Raw genomic sequence first — 16614 nt, forward strand, 5'->3', positions numbered from 1 at the left:
TATGGGATAACAGCAACGTCCTCGATCCAGGTTATATATAAGGTATTCCAAGCCAAACCGACCAACACTGAGAGAAATTTTTAGTTTCGGTTATCGCTCAGTCCTTAACTATTTTCATTTTTTACCACGATCGAAGAATACTGTTCTAGGTAGAAAATGAAAATTTGTTTTCTAGCTGTTACCGGAAAGTCTGGTATCCGTTACTACCAAATAAGGATCGACAATAGCGCAAAATGGTTACGCGTGCCTCGTTTTTCGTAATTCCAACCAACATTCAAACAGTTTTTCTAACGATACCTGTTTTGCTGAATTTTTCTAGTTACTGGAACAAATGAAATTCTTCTCAGTGTACGTATAACCCTCATCATCGACGATTTTGTTTATTTTTAAATATGAAGCAGTGAAAAAAATTTTAAAAAAAACACACAAAAAATGTCTTTCACCGGGTATAAGATTTTTTGGACCACGGGATCAATTTTTATTACTCTCAAAAACACGAAAACCAAATTTTCGATTAAATAGCCTCAATCTCGTCCAAAAATCTAACACTCGGCGAAAGATGTTTTTTTTTCTGTACACTCTACACCATACTTAAAAATAAATAAAATCACCGATAGTAAGGATCAGACGTAGGTCAGTTTAAAATGCAATGCCTCATATATTCCCCCATGCCACAGTCTTCCGAAAAGATTTACAGCTCCGCAAACCGAGTTTTCTTCTTCTCCTGAATACCTTCTCATTATTCTTCAAACGCTAAACTTGACGCATCGTCTTAATTTTCAAATTATACGGTCGCGATTCGTTACACTCATATTTTCAACAGTGTATCATGTACTCTTTTTTATACATGAATTTGCTTTTTGGGTCTCTCCTGTTCCCAGACTGTAAGTCAATTAACAAAGTAATGACGATTATTGCTGTAAATTGGCATATAAATTGCGGTAATTGCGAGATTATGGGGAAATCGAGTTGCGCAGACACAAGTTGGACTGTATCGGGAGAACGGCTTTGGCGTCAACATTCCTGCATATCAAGGCAATTTGCAAAGCGATTCGTACAGATGTGTAAGGCGAACGTGATGTACGTACCTACACGTGTTATAACGGTGGATGTTTAAGCGTTGCGATGTTCGACCGAGCAAATAATTCAACTGATTGCACAAAGTCAGCTGGATCAAATAGGAACGGTGTACAACGTACTGTATATATACCACGTATGTATAAACAACTTGTTGGCCGCTCGGTGCGCTTCCGATTAATTCTCGTTGAAACGTTTCGTACGCCTCGGGCTTCCGTTTTTTCAAATCCGTTTGAGTTCAAAGACTCCTTAGCTATCCCTCGAGCTCCCTGAACGTTTCGAGTATAATTTTGATTTTTTTATTCTCCAAACCATCAAATCTTTGATCTCCTCACGAAGTTACGTACGTACAACTTTGTTCGGTGGGTATCGAGCGAGTTTATTTGCAACGATCAAATATTCGCCCAGGATGCACGGAGCGTATAAACAGTTGAGTCATAAAAGTATGAATAAGATGAACGAGAGACAAAATGAAGTTAAAGTTGATGATTTGAAATCCTTGCAAAACGTTAAAGAGATATTGGTTTTGTTGAATTTAACTTGATCGACTGATCAAGTCACAGCCTTGGAAGCTTTGTTTTATTATTCCTGTTGTCAAAATACTGTTTTCTGTACTGAACACATTTTCCTGAATAATTCCGGTGAAAAATTGATGTTAAAAAAATGAAATATCCTAACAACGGAGATGGGACGATTGTCACTTCCTGACGTACATTTATGCAGGGTCCGTTAAAACATTACTGAAACTATCTGCTTGTCAAAAGGAACCCACGCACGTTCCCCTAATTCAATGTTCGGAAGATATAATAATTGCGAGGAACAATCATTTGTTCAGGTCCGTAGAAATTAGAGCTAATATTCTTCGGCTGATTATGCACAAGAGGTGAACATTATGAGGGATAATTTAGGCCGACTTCCGGAATTTTGGATTCCGTTTTTAACCACGTCGGCCGGTATTTGCTTCGCCGTTTTATGATTGGTGCGGCTTAATGGGGATTTTGAGTTACTCGGATGAGGTTTGTCCGCAAACTTGGACCCCCAAAGGTTGGTCGGCTCGGTTTATCGTTAGCTCTGGTTAAATTGCGGGGAGCTCGGGCACACTCGAAAACGGTACGCGACTGTGTCGCCACTGTGTGTCTTACGCAAATAAAGAGTCAAGCCTGCATGCAGAGTCGAGTAGGCCGTAGGCAATTACCGGAAGGACCGTTCTTCTTTCCCTCTTGAAGAAAACGCTTCGCTCCGTGACTCTTCTTCGGCTCACTCAGACGCCTGGAATAACACAAAAGGAATTAAACGCAGCGAAATCTACGCTAGCGGTTTCTTGGGTGGAAAGGTACTCGGAGGAGGAACAAAGAAGGAAGAAAAAAAAAAATCTACGGGCTTACACGAGTGCGTGTCGGTTGTCACCTCGACCCGCTCTACTCGAGTGCCTTCCAACGTCAGTAGGAAGCGGAGCTGCTGCCAGCTTGTATTTTCACCCTTTTTCCATTTTTAAATGACGAATGTTTCTCGCAGCCCGAGAATATCGAAAAACGAATGAAAGTTTGACGTGATTTTGTCGTTTTTTTTTTTTTTCTTTATAATTGCGATGAAATTTTGCGTTCGACATTTATTGACCCTCGGAGAACACACACATCTATACCCAATTACCTGTGCTCGACATATTCTTCGAGGATTCATTGTTTCAGCTCGAAACTTCGTCAAATGATTAACGATATTGATGATGAATTTTTGGACGAAGAAGAGATACGCTAGTGTTTAATGTACGTATTTGTTAATGAGTGTACGTGCGTGTGTGAATAATTTATAACACGACGGGTAAAAGCTATTGAGAAACTTTCTGCCATTAGCCACGGCAAAGGACGAGATGGGGGTAAGGTTTAAGGTAGAACGCGAGGTTCGAGGAACAGACTGAGTTTCCGAGAGAGCATAGTTCGTTCGGTCCTGGCGCTTCTATCCCTGACCCGAGAGGAGACAAATGACTACGTAATTAATAATGTCACCCTAATTAACCCGGTTCTCTCTCGTATAAACCGCACCAAAAGATAATGCTCCGACTAGTAAAGACGACAAAGTTTTCCCCGACTGAAACAATTCAATGGTATTAATTCCCCCCGCTAATCTCGGAGGATCAATCCTCCTCCTTCTCGTAGAAACTTTCCTTGTTATATACGATATATATTATACATAAATAAATATGTTGTTGAAAAATTAAAAACCAGTCGTGAAATGATCCAATTTCATGATTTTCATATCTCTCTGTGAAAATAACGTCCAAGCTTTCTTCTTTTATCGAGTGAAAATTTGCTTTTTTATTATTTCTACCGATAACGGACACTTTTTTGGAAGCTTTTCAATAAAATTTCTCGCCCTTTCTCAGCAACTCTTGGCCAGTGATGAAAAATCTGTGTAATGGTCCAGCAGGAGGATCGTGCGAGGCGTCGCCGCGTCTCTTCCCATCGCATCTGCATATCCAATACATTAGTTCCGCCAAATTACGTTTCGTATTACATATTAAATGTATGTCCACGGTCCTTCTTCACGCTTTCTGGCATCGCCGTAACGCCCGCGTCTCTTTCCTTTTTCCCGTCCGCCTCAATTTGCATTTGTTAGCCGCATCTCTTCCTGCCTCTTGTATTTCCCTCGCTCTTATTCGATATTTATTATCATCGTCTGGCGTGGGTTCGCTGTTCGGTTGGTCAAAATATAACCGCGCTTAGCAGGGATTTAAAAATATAATTGCAGACAAACTCGTTCGGGGTTTGAAATTTTTCTATAAAAAAATCCGATTTCCTTTTTCGTAAATTGGGAGATGAAAGTATTTCGTTGTTATGAAAATTTATTTGTCGATTCTTAATAAAACACTCAACAAAGGGAACGGAGAGGCTTAGCAGCGTCTTGGAAATTTTTTCTCAGTCAGGTAGGTTCGATTTCAAGATCGATACTCTCCTGATAATCGGATCAGACGAGGGAAAATCGGGGTCGTCGATTCGTTACCTGCCTCGCGAGATTCGCCGATACATCGGTTGATCTAGCGACAGTTGAAACGCGACTTTTCAGCTCGGTTACCTAATCACCCGATAAGGAAAACGAAGCACCGAAGTATCGGAATTATCGATTCCCAGAGGATCGCGGACGGGCAAAGCCGAGGCATAAAGAAAAGGCAATGAGATTTCCCGGGGATCGCTCTGCGGATTAAACTCTGCGCGATTCGAATTTCATCCAATTTCCACCAATTCGATGTATGGAATTGGCCGCGATTGGTTCTCCAAGCAAAAGCCGAGCACTCGGTGAATGCTCTCCGTCATCCTCTGGCCGCAGACTCGTCATGTTTATCGGTTAATTTGTCGGTTACTTTCCTTCTTCCCTATCCACTCTCCTCCACCTCCCTTTTTCTTTCCTCCTGGAATTCAACTAATTACCTGACTACAGTCCGTCGCTTTTCAGTCAGCCAAACATTCCAAACTTAAACATCTCCAGTCACCTTCTGCCTCGCTCTAACGTATCTATAGCTACGCTTCTCGAAATAATTCTTGTTAATGGTGACGTTCTTTGCTCTGAAATTAGCGAAATTTAATGACAGTTTTACGTCATATATAATAATTGTGTCAATTTTCTTTTACCTAAAGTCTCTGTCCGTTGATATAATTGAACATAGACTGAGTTTCGTTCGATTTGATCGCAAGTTTCTTTCTTTTCAACGTACCATCAAAGTTTACGGTTATTTCGAAGTCAAATGGGAAAAAAATTCACGTGAATTTATCGACACATTTTCATCTATAACAAACTGAAAAAAATCGACATACTTTCACAAGTTTAGGACTTCGTGAATCCGAATCGAACACACGATTATCATGAACTCTCGACGAATCGACAACCTGATATACCGACGTAGGTATAATTGCGTTATAATTGTCATCAATTTCTCCGCATGTATCAGTGACGGGTGTAAATTGAGCCCATGGTCGGTATAAACTTGTCGGCAGTTTGCTCGACGTTCCCGTTTCGACGCGTCTGATAATATACCGCACACACAACGAATATTGAATATTGATAAGGCGTCCCAACAACTTAATTCCCATCGATTTATCACGCCATGATTTGCCCCGCCCTTATAAGCGTTGGAGCTCCGCGAATTCCTCGACGCATATATATATATATCGACCAACGAGAAAAAATAAAACCGAAACAAATAAAAGCAAAAAAAAAAATATACCAGAGTATCACCGAGTCCAGGTTGGGACGAGGGTAGAAAGTTTCTAAATTGATTTCCTACGCGAATATCTCTTCTCCTCCTCGGCACACCGTCAAGATGGAATCGCGCCAATGAAAAGACGAGGAAGGCTACCGGCTATCCGCAACCTATCATTACATCCCGGCTTCGTTCACCGCGAACACACGGACTCGTCGTGATTTAGGTGAGCTTGACTTGGCTTCGGTACCAACTCGTACGTGAACCTCGTCCACACGGACATGCGTGAATACAACAACACTTTTGCTGCTGCCACGGTGCTTCGACGTCGAGTGGTGCAGGTTATGATCGGCCAGTCCCGGACTGATTGCATATCTCAATCACTGGAAACTACCGGGACCAACTTCCCCCTCGTCTCGCCACATCTGCGACATGTGAGGTCCTTGCCTTGGCGCATTTGACCACCTCTGGTCACGTTCGCCATGCGTTACAGTCGATGGATTGTTCCAGTTTGACCACGGAAGTCTAACGGTTATTTTACAAGGGGCAGGAAACGCGCGGGACAAAAGTTTTGAGAAGGAATGAAACTGGGCTTTTCTAGTAATCTTCGGCACTGTTATACTTACACCAGTATTGATAAATGTAAGATATGTGAAAATTACCACGCTGTTTCATTCGCGTTCACGTTTGCGCAGAATTTTTTTTAACGTGTTTGTTTTTTTCGCCGTTCCTAACTTTTTATTCACGACAACTTCTCGGTACAAAACAAAGTTTAAATCCTGGGAATATCAACAGCAAAGAAACCGGCAAAGAAGAAGTAACATATTATTTGGTGTCAGAGGTGGGATGGAGCCAACCCAATATTAACATTTCTTCAGAGTTTTTTCACGGTTTTTTCTACGTTCTTGAGTTTTTATTCGTCAACCAGAGCGTGGCAATCAAGAGGGGAGGTCTACGATTGTTTATTTTACTTTCTAGCTGCGACAACAATTAATACTCTACGGGTCAGGGGTCGGTGAAACGACGCGAATACGAGCAGGCCAAAGCTGCACTCCGGGGAGTTATCCTGGAGAAATAACTATTAAAGTCGGTAACTTTCGTTACGACACCCCGAAGTGTTTTTGATGGGCCGGCAGACATTCCGGCGGGTAAATTGTTTAGATGGGCGTCCCGAGGTCGGACTGTTTCCTGCTCCCTGAACATCCCTTATTCCTAGGCATCGCGGAACTTCTACTTTGATATAATTAACAGAGTAAAACTAAGATTTTCGTTACAGGGGTTGAAATTATAACCGCGTTGATGAACTCGCCAAGAATTTACCTACCGAAATATTTCGCGCTCCGATCAATTAACCCGCTGTACTTCTGCGGGGTGAAATTCAGGAAACTGGACGGTCAAATGTGATGATCGTTATTTTCAATCCACCGTCAACTCTGAAGCGGGTGAATCCAGAGGGAGCAGAAATACCGGATAGTGTTATTTCCTGAATCTAATGAAAAACCGAGCGTGAAAACAGATTCGGGTGTTCCTTCCTCCGGGGTGTGAAAAAAGAAACAGGGGAGCAACTTTTTTCCCTCAAATTTTTGCGCAGTCTCGATAGCTGTCGAGTCGCTGCTAACGGTTCAGCCGATTTTCCGAATTCTTGGGAAATTTGTTAAGGAAATTAGTTCAATAATGTAAAAGAATAAGTTCAGAGCTGCAGCAGCGGCGAGGGGGAGGAAGCATTAGGGGAAAAGTGTACATCGAGGAGCAGAAAGAATGAGAGAGAGAGAGAGAGAGAGAGAGAGAGAGAGAAGCAGCGTGGGCCTCGGAAACAGCTTAAAGTTGGTACGTCGTAAATATGCCAGCCGGTCGTAAATTCATTCGCGAATCAATTTCCCCCCGTAAGCCTGGGAGGCCGATGGTGCGATTCGTTGTCGCCATTCCCGAGTCGTGCCATTTCCATCACCCTCATTCGTCCTTCCGCACATCCGTCATTCCTGCCAATAACGGATACGTATTGACGTTCGGTAAAAGCGAAAATTCACACCTAGAACAAGCTTGTATTTTAACTTGGCGCATAAAATATGCGACTCACAGTGTCCGAGTTTATTCATGATTGTAATCTATAAGATGAAACAGTTGATTCAGAGAGTAGTGTGAAACTTATTTTTAACTTCTCAGTCGCGCAGTTTAAAGACTTGCGTAGAAATTCTTTAATCCGATAAAACGGAGTTAGGGAAAATTATTTTTCATCATTTTCCCATCGTGAAATATTTCATCTCGCAGCTTTGCACCGATGATGATTGATTATTGTCAATGAACTTCGTTGTTAAATTTACCACGCTGAAAAGTCAACCGAATGAAGTGAGCCATCGCAGAGTGAATTTTAACAATTTTTATACGATTCGAATTGAATCATCGACTACTTCTTTTTTTTGTACCATCAAAAAGTCTCCAAAATGTTTCAAATATAATAATCTACCGAATTCTCCATTACTTTGAGACAATCACGTAATAAAGTCAATTCATTTGCAGGCAATGATTTCGCTATCTACCTGAGAAACGATCAGTAAAATTACCTTAACGTTAAAGGCTCGGAGAATTTTCTTCTTTCCCAACAAGGCTGAAGTTAGTAACGTTAACGTAACGAAACATCGTGAAACAAATCGTCGTAAAATTTTAGAAGGACTTTCAAGAAGTTGGCTTTTTTAAAATACGAACATGTTTCCTTTCTTATGATTTATCACTTGAATTTCAGACAATCTCAAGGGTGAGAAGTAACGATTTTCCTGAACATGCATGTTGTTCAAGTAGCGTCACGAACTTGAACCTCATCTTTCTCAACGGCCGGAGTACAGCGTGATAATGATAAAACTCAGGGTCGAACGGGGTGTTTCCATGTTACAAGAGGACGATCGTTGGCCGGCAGAAACGAGAGCGAAACCTACTGCAGCATACCGACGCCCCATACTAATCGATATTTAGTCAGGGTGGCGTCCTCCGCACCCTGCTTGCAGCAATTCGAAGTCCACCCCTGGTCCCTTCAGCGATTCGCTAACCAATCAACAAAAAACATCAACATCCATCCATCGCCGCGCCGAGAGAGCGAGAGCCGGACGCCCTCGAGGGTTTGACCACTGGAAATAATGATCGATGCACTGCGAAGCTCGAAATTTTTTCAACCTTCCCCCCCTTCCCCATTTTTTTTTTTTTTACCCACTACACTTTTTTCCCAGGAAACGGCTCTATTTTTGTTTCCGTTCCCTTCCTTTCTCGCTTTCCCTCAAGAAATGGTGGCGATTTTTCAGATTGACGGAAAGAAAGAGAGAGAGAGAGAGAGAGAGAGAGAGAGAGTGAGAGAGAAATTTTCTTTTTTCACCCTTCTTTCTTCGACCTCCTTGCCTCGAGGCGAGGCACGCCGCAACTTCGTGGCAAAGTGAGAAAATACTTCGGGGGCTCACCTCTGCTTCTTCTACCCGCGAGCTTATTCGTTTACTTAGGAAAGTCGATTCCAATCCGAGAACTGGAACCGCTTTATTTACTTAGTTCTCTATTTCTCTCCGACTCGGACTAATTGCGTCAAATTGAAAAACCGCCCCAACGTTTTCCGTTTTCGCCTCTTTCTCTCTATCTCTCTCTCTCTCTCTCTCTCACACTCTCTGAATAAACGCTTTTCTCTCTCTCTCGCTCTCTCTGCAGCATCCTCCGCAAACCTGGAAACTCTCAAATCGTATAATTTCTATTAAACTCCGAGAATTATATCGATTCTTGATGGAAATGAAACACTCGCGCTATAATTTCTAGGAAAATCTAATTGAATGATATCAGCGACGTTGTTGAGCCGGCAAAGTTTCACTGCAAATCGAGCCCTCGTTACATCGTGGATATAACACACGTCGTACGAAATTATGTTACCGCCCAAAGTTATCGCCGCGAACCTCGAAAACTATTAATGGTAAATTTATTTCACTATAGATATACTCGGCAATAGCTTTAACCGATAATGAACGACGGGTGCTTAGTTTACGAGAGCAATTAATATAACGTTTCAATTCCACCCTCACATGAATTATTACGAAAATTATATTTCCACGATATTCAATTTACCGAGAGTATAATGCCGTTTTTAAAACCGGATAATAACGCGATCTATTTCCTGCGCAATTATTATCAAATTCATTGTAATTTACTCGTAGCTTTGACGTGAGTCAATTGGGTGACCTTTTATGACTGAACGATAAGTCAAATTCAGCGTACCGAGATTAGATATCGTGTCTTCTGAATAAATCAGTCGTGACATGATAACGCCGGTAATAAATTGTTAATTGCTCGGGACTCTGAAACCTGCAGCGACTGACATTATCGAGCATGGAATAAGCAATTAAGGATAATCAGCTGCAATCTAAGAAACTACTTGCGGACGTTGACGAGTGGGCTGTATTAACTGCATAAATGGCCCTCCGGTGGCTGCCGCGGTTCAACCACGTTGAAGAAGAACCAATTTACCGTCGTGTAATTTATTCAAACCGGTTGAAAACCTCGAATACCTACGTGCATTATCTTACTATTTCAGAACTACAGGTTTCCCACAATATGCAACGCTCAACACTTTCTAACGACGTTTATTAACGTAATACAAGATGGAGATGTAGCGAAGAAAAAAGGGAAGAAAGAAGTGAGTCCGGATAAGGAGAGAAAAAGATTTACTCTTGCGAAATTTCTTTAATAATTCTTCATTTTTATAAAAACACGAAAATCCAATTTTTATTTTCAATTTTTATTGTGCTGATCTTACGTTCGATGTCATTTACAGGCAGAATAACTTCTTCAAACTTCTTCTTTACGCTACATTAACATATCCAAGATAGAATATTCGAGGCCACAAGTATAATCAAGTTTTTTCTACTTTATGTTTCAGGTAAGGAAATAATCTGAGAACTGAGTCATCCATATCTAATATGTCTTGCCTGGTCAAAAACTTGTCTACGGTGAGTTTTTCAGTAATAATTACTCTGAACTAAAAGGTTTTTTTAATTTTTTTGCCCATGAATTCTCATGGATGAATACAGCGGGAAAAATTTCATCTATACACCTGAATAGTCGTAATTATTGTGAAACGATATCGTTGAAGTGATTTAATAGTCGATCGGTGTGCGTGAAAGTTGATTTCTGAAGATTATCCTTCGGTATAATTTGTCAGATCGTGTATTTCGGTAGTCCGGATGAAAACGAGTTTAATAAGGGTAAATTTTTTAGGGCGGTGGTTCGATCGCTTTTGCGATCAACAAGCGCGATCACCACTCTAGGATTCAGGACGACGCGATGTGAGGAGGGAGCATTGTGCCTCCAACAATGCTTTCGAGCTCCCAGTATCATTTTCCCTGCTTCTCACAAAGAAGCTTAGGTCGGCAAGCGTCATCGGTGGACAATATCTTCCTAATGCCACTCGCCAAACTCCGGCACAGCGGCGAGAAAAGCCACTTTAATCACGCCAGGATCCCCGCGAGAGAAACCTAGGGTGGGGGGGGGGGGGGGGGGGGGGGGGAGTGAGAGGCGAAAGCTTGATGTAGATGCATTTTTTAACACCCCACGCATCGATAATAAACCTGAAATATCTTAGCTCCTGCATTAGTCACGAGCCGAGAAGTAAAAGTTTAGAAAGTTGAGCTTTTAAAAAATTCATCAAACACATCAACCGTGAAGAAGAGAAAAAAGCGTGTAAGGTCTCCCACGAGGAATTGAATTTTTAAACCACTCGCGAAAAAATATCTACTCCTCTTCTTTACCGAGGAGCTTGACGCAGTTTTTTTTTTCACTAATTTGGTGACAGCTCGGTGGGACGGAAAAAACGAAGACTAACAAAATCTGTCGAATTTCCAAAATATTATTATACCGTTCACGTTATGCCAGAGTGAAGACACTTACGACCATTTCGGTGAAAACGGATCGCTTGAGCTTATTTACCTAAGAAAATGACAAATTCTATACATGTATTACTGAAATTGGAGAGTCTCGCGTAGCTGGAACTTCATATTCCGATCCTTCTGTTATTCGATTCATTTGGACGAATGGCGGAAGCGACGAGTCGGCGATTTTTTCTTATAAAAGGTCTCCTCCCCCTCCTCCTCGAGGTTTTCCTCTCCTTTGTTTTCCGGAAAAACCGCGGGGAATGCACGTCAGGTACGTACTCGACGTCGGCCAGCCGCCCCAGAAGCCCCAACGTCACTCACAGCTTTGTTCCGGAATCTTGATGAGTCCTGACGCATACATCTGTTGCTGCTATTTGTCATGTAGAAAGGGAAAGCCTGCCTTCTTGTCCCTCCCTCCATCCCTTCACTGCCTGCCACCCTCCCTTCGCGGCTGTATCTGTCGAGGAGGGTTCAAAGGTCACTTCCAACTATGCCAAGCATTCGCCGAGGATCGAGTATAACAAGCCTCGTTCACACGTCCGAAGCACGAACGATTCGTCGGTGGGAGGAAAAAAAAAAAAAACTGTGATTACTTCTTTAATATTTCTTCTTTCAAGCTAACAAACAATTGAAAGGGAAGAACTCAATGTTGGATTGCTGATCCTTCGAGTGGAATTTTTATTTTTATTTTTTTATCTGACGAAGTTTGTCGAAAGAATGCAAAATTCGACTCTAAAATATCTTTGAAAAGAAATGTTTATTCAGTTCCGAGAATCGTAGCGCATTTGAAACAGTTATTCGAAGAAAAAAAAAAAAAAAAAAGTTCGAACGCATAATTGCAAAGTATTGATTTTTAATATTTTCGAGATGTAATTCAGAAAACCTTGATAATTTTCAATATTCACAGTTCCGGAAATTGGAACATTTTGAAGCGAATGAAACAATCGTGAAGACATTTCTTTGAAATATTTAATTTCGGTATTGTTCAGAGACATATTTTGGAAATACCTAGTTAATTTTTTCTCAAATTACATTAATCTCCTTATGGAATCCTTGAATTATTGATTGAGCCAAAAATTCGTTACGCGGTACCGAAAAGAACAATTTTTCAGCCTCTCGTATATTATACACATATACACATACCGGTTGTGTTTGATCTTAACGCCGAGCTACGCGCATATCTCCTCTTTATTCCTTCATATTTCTTTTTCTGAAGTTCGTTAGAGGCGGCCGACCGAACCGTGGGTGGTTCCAAGCATCAACTCCGCGTTGTACGTATGTCTTGAAATATTTTCATAACCAGCTACTTATTAGGTTGCTTCTTCTTCACTCCGTATAGATATACTTCAAGTTTTTATTCCGCGTGACTTTTTGTCCCGTCTAATAGATGTCGAGTCTCCGTTATTTCCCATTTTACATATCTCTCTCTCTCTCTCTCTCTTTGTTCTCCAGTCGGTTGACAAAAAAATAATAATAAACAATCAATGTCCCTAGTCAGGTCGAGAAAATTATTCGTATGCAATGATTTTCATTTCGTCATGATTTATTAATAATTACCTGTCGTATAAAGAAATCTAAAATTTTAGCCAAACAACCTCCAATATTTTTCATTCTCAATTTCTGTAATTTCAACCATGGAAAAGTGAATTGTCTCAATCTTTCATTCTCATGCTGCCGCAAATCTGAGGTTTTTTTCTTTCCTCGCATAAAAACTGAAAATAACATTTCTACCCTACGAAGGGCTGGATGTATAACCCGCGGTATTAAATTATGCAACAGAAATTGAAATTGCGGTCAACCTTTTGGATGGCTCGGTTTATTCTCTGCACGTTGCCCGCAAACTCGAAGCGAGCATCGTGTATTATACGCACAGACGTAAAAGTGTAGGTACCGTACATCACGCAACATATGAATGTGTCATCTGTTCGTCTCAGCTTTCGTATATTTTTTCTTTTACCTTTTTCGCTATTTTATCATACCATTTTTTTTTCTTACTTTTTTTTACTTCTTCTTCTTACCTTTTCATTTCCCCTCTTTCGCTGCCGCGCAGTTGTAACGGTGTCGGATCTCGAAGAAGCATCTTCTCGGATAAAGATTCCGGGCCGAGTATACTGCCATGTATAAATAAAGGAGCAGCTTGGGTTTCAAAGCATCCTTGACATCCACGCCTTTACCAACTTTTCGTACACTAATTTCACTCCCTTGCGAGAAACCGTCAAGCCCTTGACGTCATTTCATATTAGCGTATTTCTCAAAGCAGTCGGATCCGAAAATACGTTCGTAATGAGACGTCAAGTTGTCCTAACGCACCTACTCTCCGAATAATTTCATGCTACTGGCTAAAAAGGAACTTTCGATACGAATACCGGAAATAATGGGCGTCTCGCATGTATTGTATATATATATATTTCGTAACGTATAAATGCAAATTTCATAGTCGTCTCAGGTAGCTGCATAACTCCGTAGAGTTGAGAATCTCAACATTCGTTCAATTAATTCGCGTTCTTGAAATTTTCAAAGGAACAAAGGATCGCGATTAACATTCTACTTTTGAAGTATCTCCCTTTCTCCTCTCCCTCTTTCTTGCACAGATTTTCCAGACCAATTTCTTCCCTTTCACTCAATTAAATTACGCCCTCGCGCGTTCATCTTATAATACACCATTCGGATCTCACTTAATTAGGAGTAGTAGGTACTACGGAATTTCGGTGCCAATCGTTTTACGGAACACGGTTTTCTTTTTTCTCTCTTTCTAACACGTCGAGAACACGATCGTTCCAAATGATTTCGATCGCCAAGCCTCACATGTCACTTTTCTAATTCGTAATAGTAAGTAAACTGATACGGGCAGCGTGTCTTTATAGGCTCGTGAATATTAATAAATTGACGAAAATTACTTCTTCTAATCCTCTCTGTTTGACGATAACAGAAAGAAGCTTGAATGACCGTAGCGGAAAAAGGAAGAAAATGGTGTAAAAAGGAGGTGAAAAGGAATGTTCAAGAAAGGTTATATTATGTCATTTGTAAGGTACTCAGAACTCATTTCCTGCCCACCCATGAACCGGTCGTTTAGCGTCGCGACGTCTGGCGTCGCCGGCTAGTCTAGTAGTTTCCACCTTTCACGCGTCGACTAAAACCCCCTTCTCTGCATGCAACGTCAAGCCGACAGTCGCCCTGCCAACCACTTTCCGCCTGCTTAACCCTTCGCCCGCTTCCTACTTACAACGTATTCTACTTACCACGTGTTACCATTTTTATTTTCCACCCTCGTCTTTCTAATAAGTTCGGGAAATTGTCACCTTTTGACACGGGTTAAAATTCTTGTTTATTAAAATTGCCAAGTTTGAAGCCACAAATTCAACACACATTCGCGAAGTTGACGATTGGTCGTAAGAAGAAGAATAGAAAAAACAAACGACGACACTGAAATCAAAGAACTATTTTGTTTCGATTTGTTGAAAATCATGAGTCGTATTTTTCACGGTTCAGAATCAGACTTTTTTCGTAAATGCCTAAAAATAATGATTTCAACGTATCTGAATTTATCGAGAATCGAAAATTTGGCAAGCTGGTAACGCGAACCTTTTATTTCGTCGACCTCCCTTACGAAAAATATGTCTATTTCATAAATCAGAACAATTTTGGATTATCTAAGAAAAATTTTTAAATCCTTCACTGCAAAACTGATTAGAAATCATCAATAATTGCGAAAATAAAATTTACAAAGTTCATCACCAGCAAATAACTGCATCCTCTGAATAACATTTTTTTTCTAAAGTTCATAGCAAATCTTAAAACTGTCAATGAAAATCTTTCGTAGAAAGCTTGACGAAAGCTCAAAGTATCCAGAATTTATTTCTGCATAACATGATCAAAGAATACAGAATCAATTGTCGGCGGGGTTAAAATTTTGAAAATGGCATATTCGACATGCGTTCGATGTGACGAAAAAAAAAAATGGAGAAAAATCGTACAATCAAATTTTGAATTTTGAGTCGCTGTTTCGCGGTTAGTGCTTCCGTATAAAAATTGACGTTCCTCGACGGTTTTTTACCACCGCGAGTAAGACCTAATAATAAGGTTGAAGTGGCGGGTGAATTTGGGGAACATATGCGAGCCAGAGTTATAATAGCCGTACCACTCGAGTGTTTCTGGGTGCGCCGGGAGTTCCTCCCGCCTTCCTGGGTGCGCCTGCAGGACTCCGGAGTGAAAAAGGGGACGTCGTTGTTACAAACTGCGCGGCATGGAACGGCGGCAACGGCAGTCTGCCCGTATAGTTTCCACCACGAAACCAGCCGAGTATGAGTTACCGTTCTGAATATAGCTGCCATATCCCGTACCCACCACAGGATACTCGTACTCACCCATACATGCCACTCCGTTGATACAGGGTGGTCGGAAAGTGGCGACTCCATTTTTTAAAGGGATTATGCAATTTCGCAGGAAATTTGGGAAAAGAATAATTATGGTACACTTTCTACTTATTTTTTACCTTCTTCAATTTTTCCCTTATTATTAGTTGTTGGAATTAAAGAAGAAACATTTTTTGGGCATCCAAGTATCACGTTACTAAAAGTGTAAAATATGAAGAGATGGAGTCAAAATTGACTGGAATCGATTTTCGTTTTTTCCGACATATTACATTTTTAATGTTAAATTTCTCAGATTTTCTTTCATTTATTTTCTTTTTATTCCTTCTGATCAACTTTGTAACCGATTGAATTCAATCGGATCGTATCGACTTGAAAATGAATTTTCGTCATCCCCGGAATTATTAAAGAATTACTACACACGAGATACATCTGGTATTAGTTTTAATTATTTCTCTTCGAATCATTATTTTCGACGTGAAAATTTTACGACGCAGACTCTACTTTTAGCATCGCAGAAAGAATTTCGTTACCGATTTTTTCAACAAATTTCAGCTCAATAAATGCATAAAGATTGATGAATAGTTTTCAATACCTCGATTTTGTTCTTAATTTTTTTTTTTTTTTTTCTACCTTCTCGAGTCGTACGTTTTCTTTTTTGACGGTTACCCGTGAATTACTTTGCAACCACCCCGTAGGTGTCCGTATGCGGTGCGTCGATACCTTTATGCATAACGGGGCACCGTGCAACGCTGGATGAACCGACTCGGAAGGTACACTAAAATCGGTGAATGTAATACGTGCACATCATACAACCTTGCGCACGGGGCTTAAATTTATGCCGGGGGTTATATAGCTAAGGGAAGATTTAGTGTATCCTCTTTCCTTCCTATAATTAAGTAGCCATATTGTATTAATTTATGGATCGAGGACGAAGACAAGAGAGTGAGAGAGAGAGAGAAAGAAGTGAAGGGGCTGAGAAGGGAAACGGTCTCCGGCTCTGATAGCTCATCTCGATTTTCATCCACTACATTCATGCCCTAGCTGTACGGATATACGTTAGACAGCAGGTGGATGATTTATC

At 40.8% G+C, this 16614-nt stretch overlaps 1 protein-coding gene across 9 annotated transcripts in view; it reads left to right on the forward strand.

Annotated features, from left to right (window-relative positions):
* LOC124187553 (collagen alpha chain CG42342) overlaps window positions 1-16614 on the forward strand; it is a 168600-nt gene that overhangs the window by 92382 nt on the left and 59604 nt on the right. The gene's annotated exons all lie outside the window — the stretch shown is intronic.

This window comes from Neodiprion fabricii, chromosome 1 (genome assembly GCF_021155785.1).
Source record: "Neodiprion fabricii isolate iyNeoFabr1 chromosome 1, iyNeoFabr1.1, whole genome shotgun sequence".
Classification (NCBI taxonomy): Eukaryota; Metazoa; Arthropoda; class Insecta; order Hymenoptera; family Diprionidae; genus Neodiprion; species Neodiprion fabricii.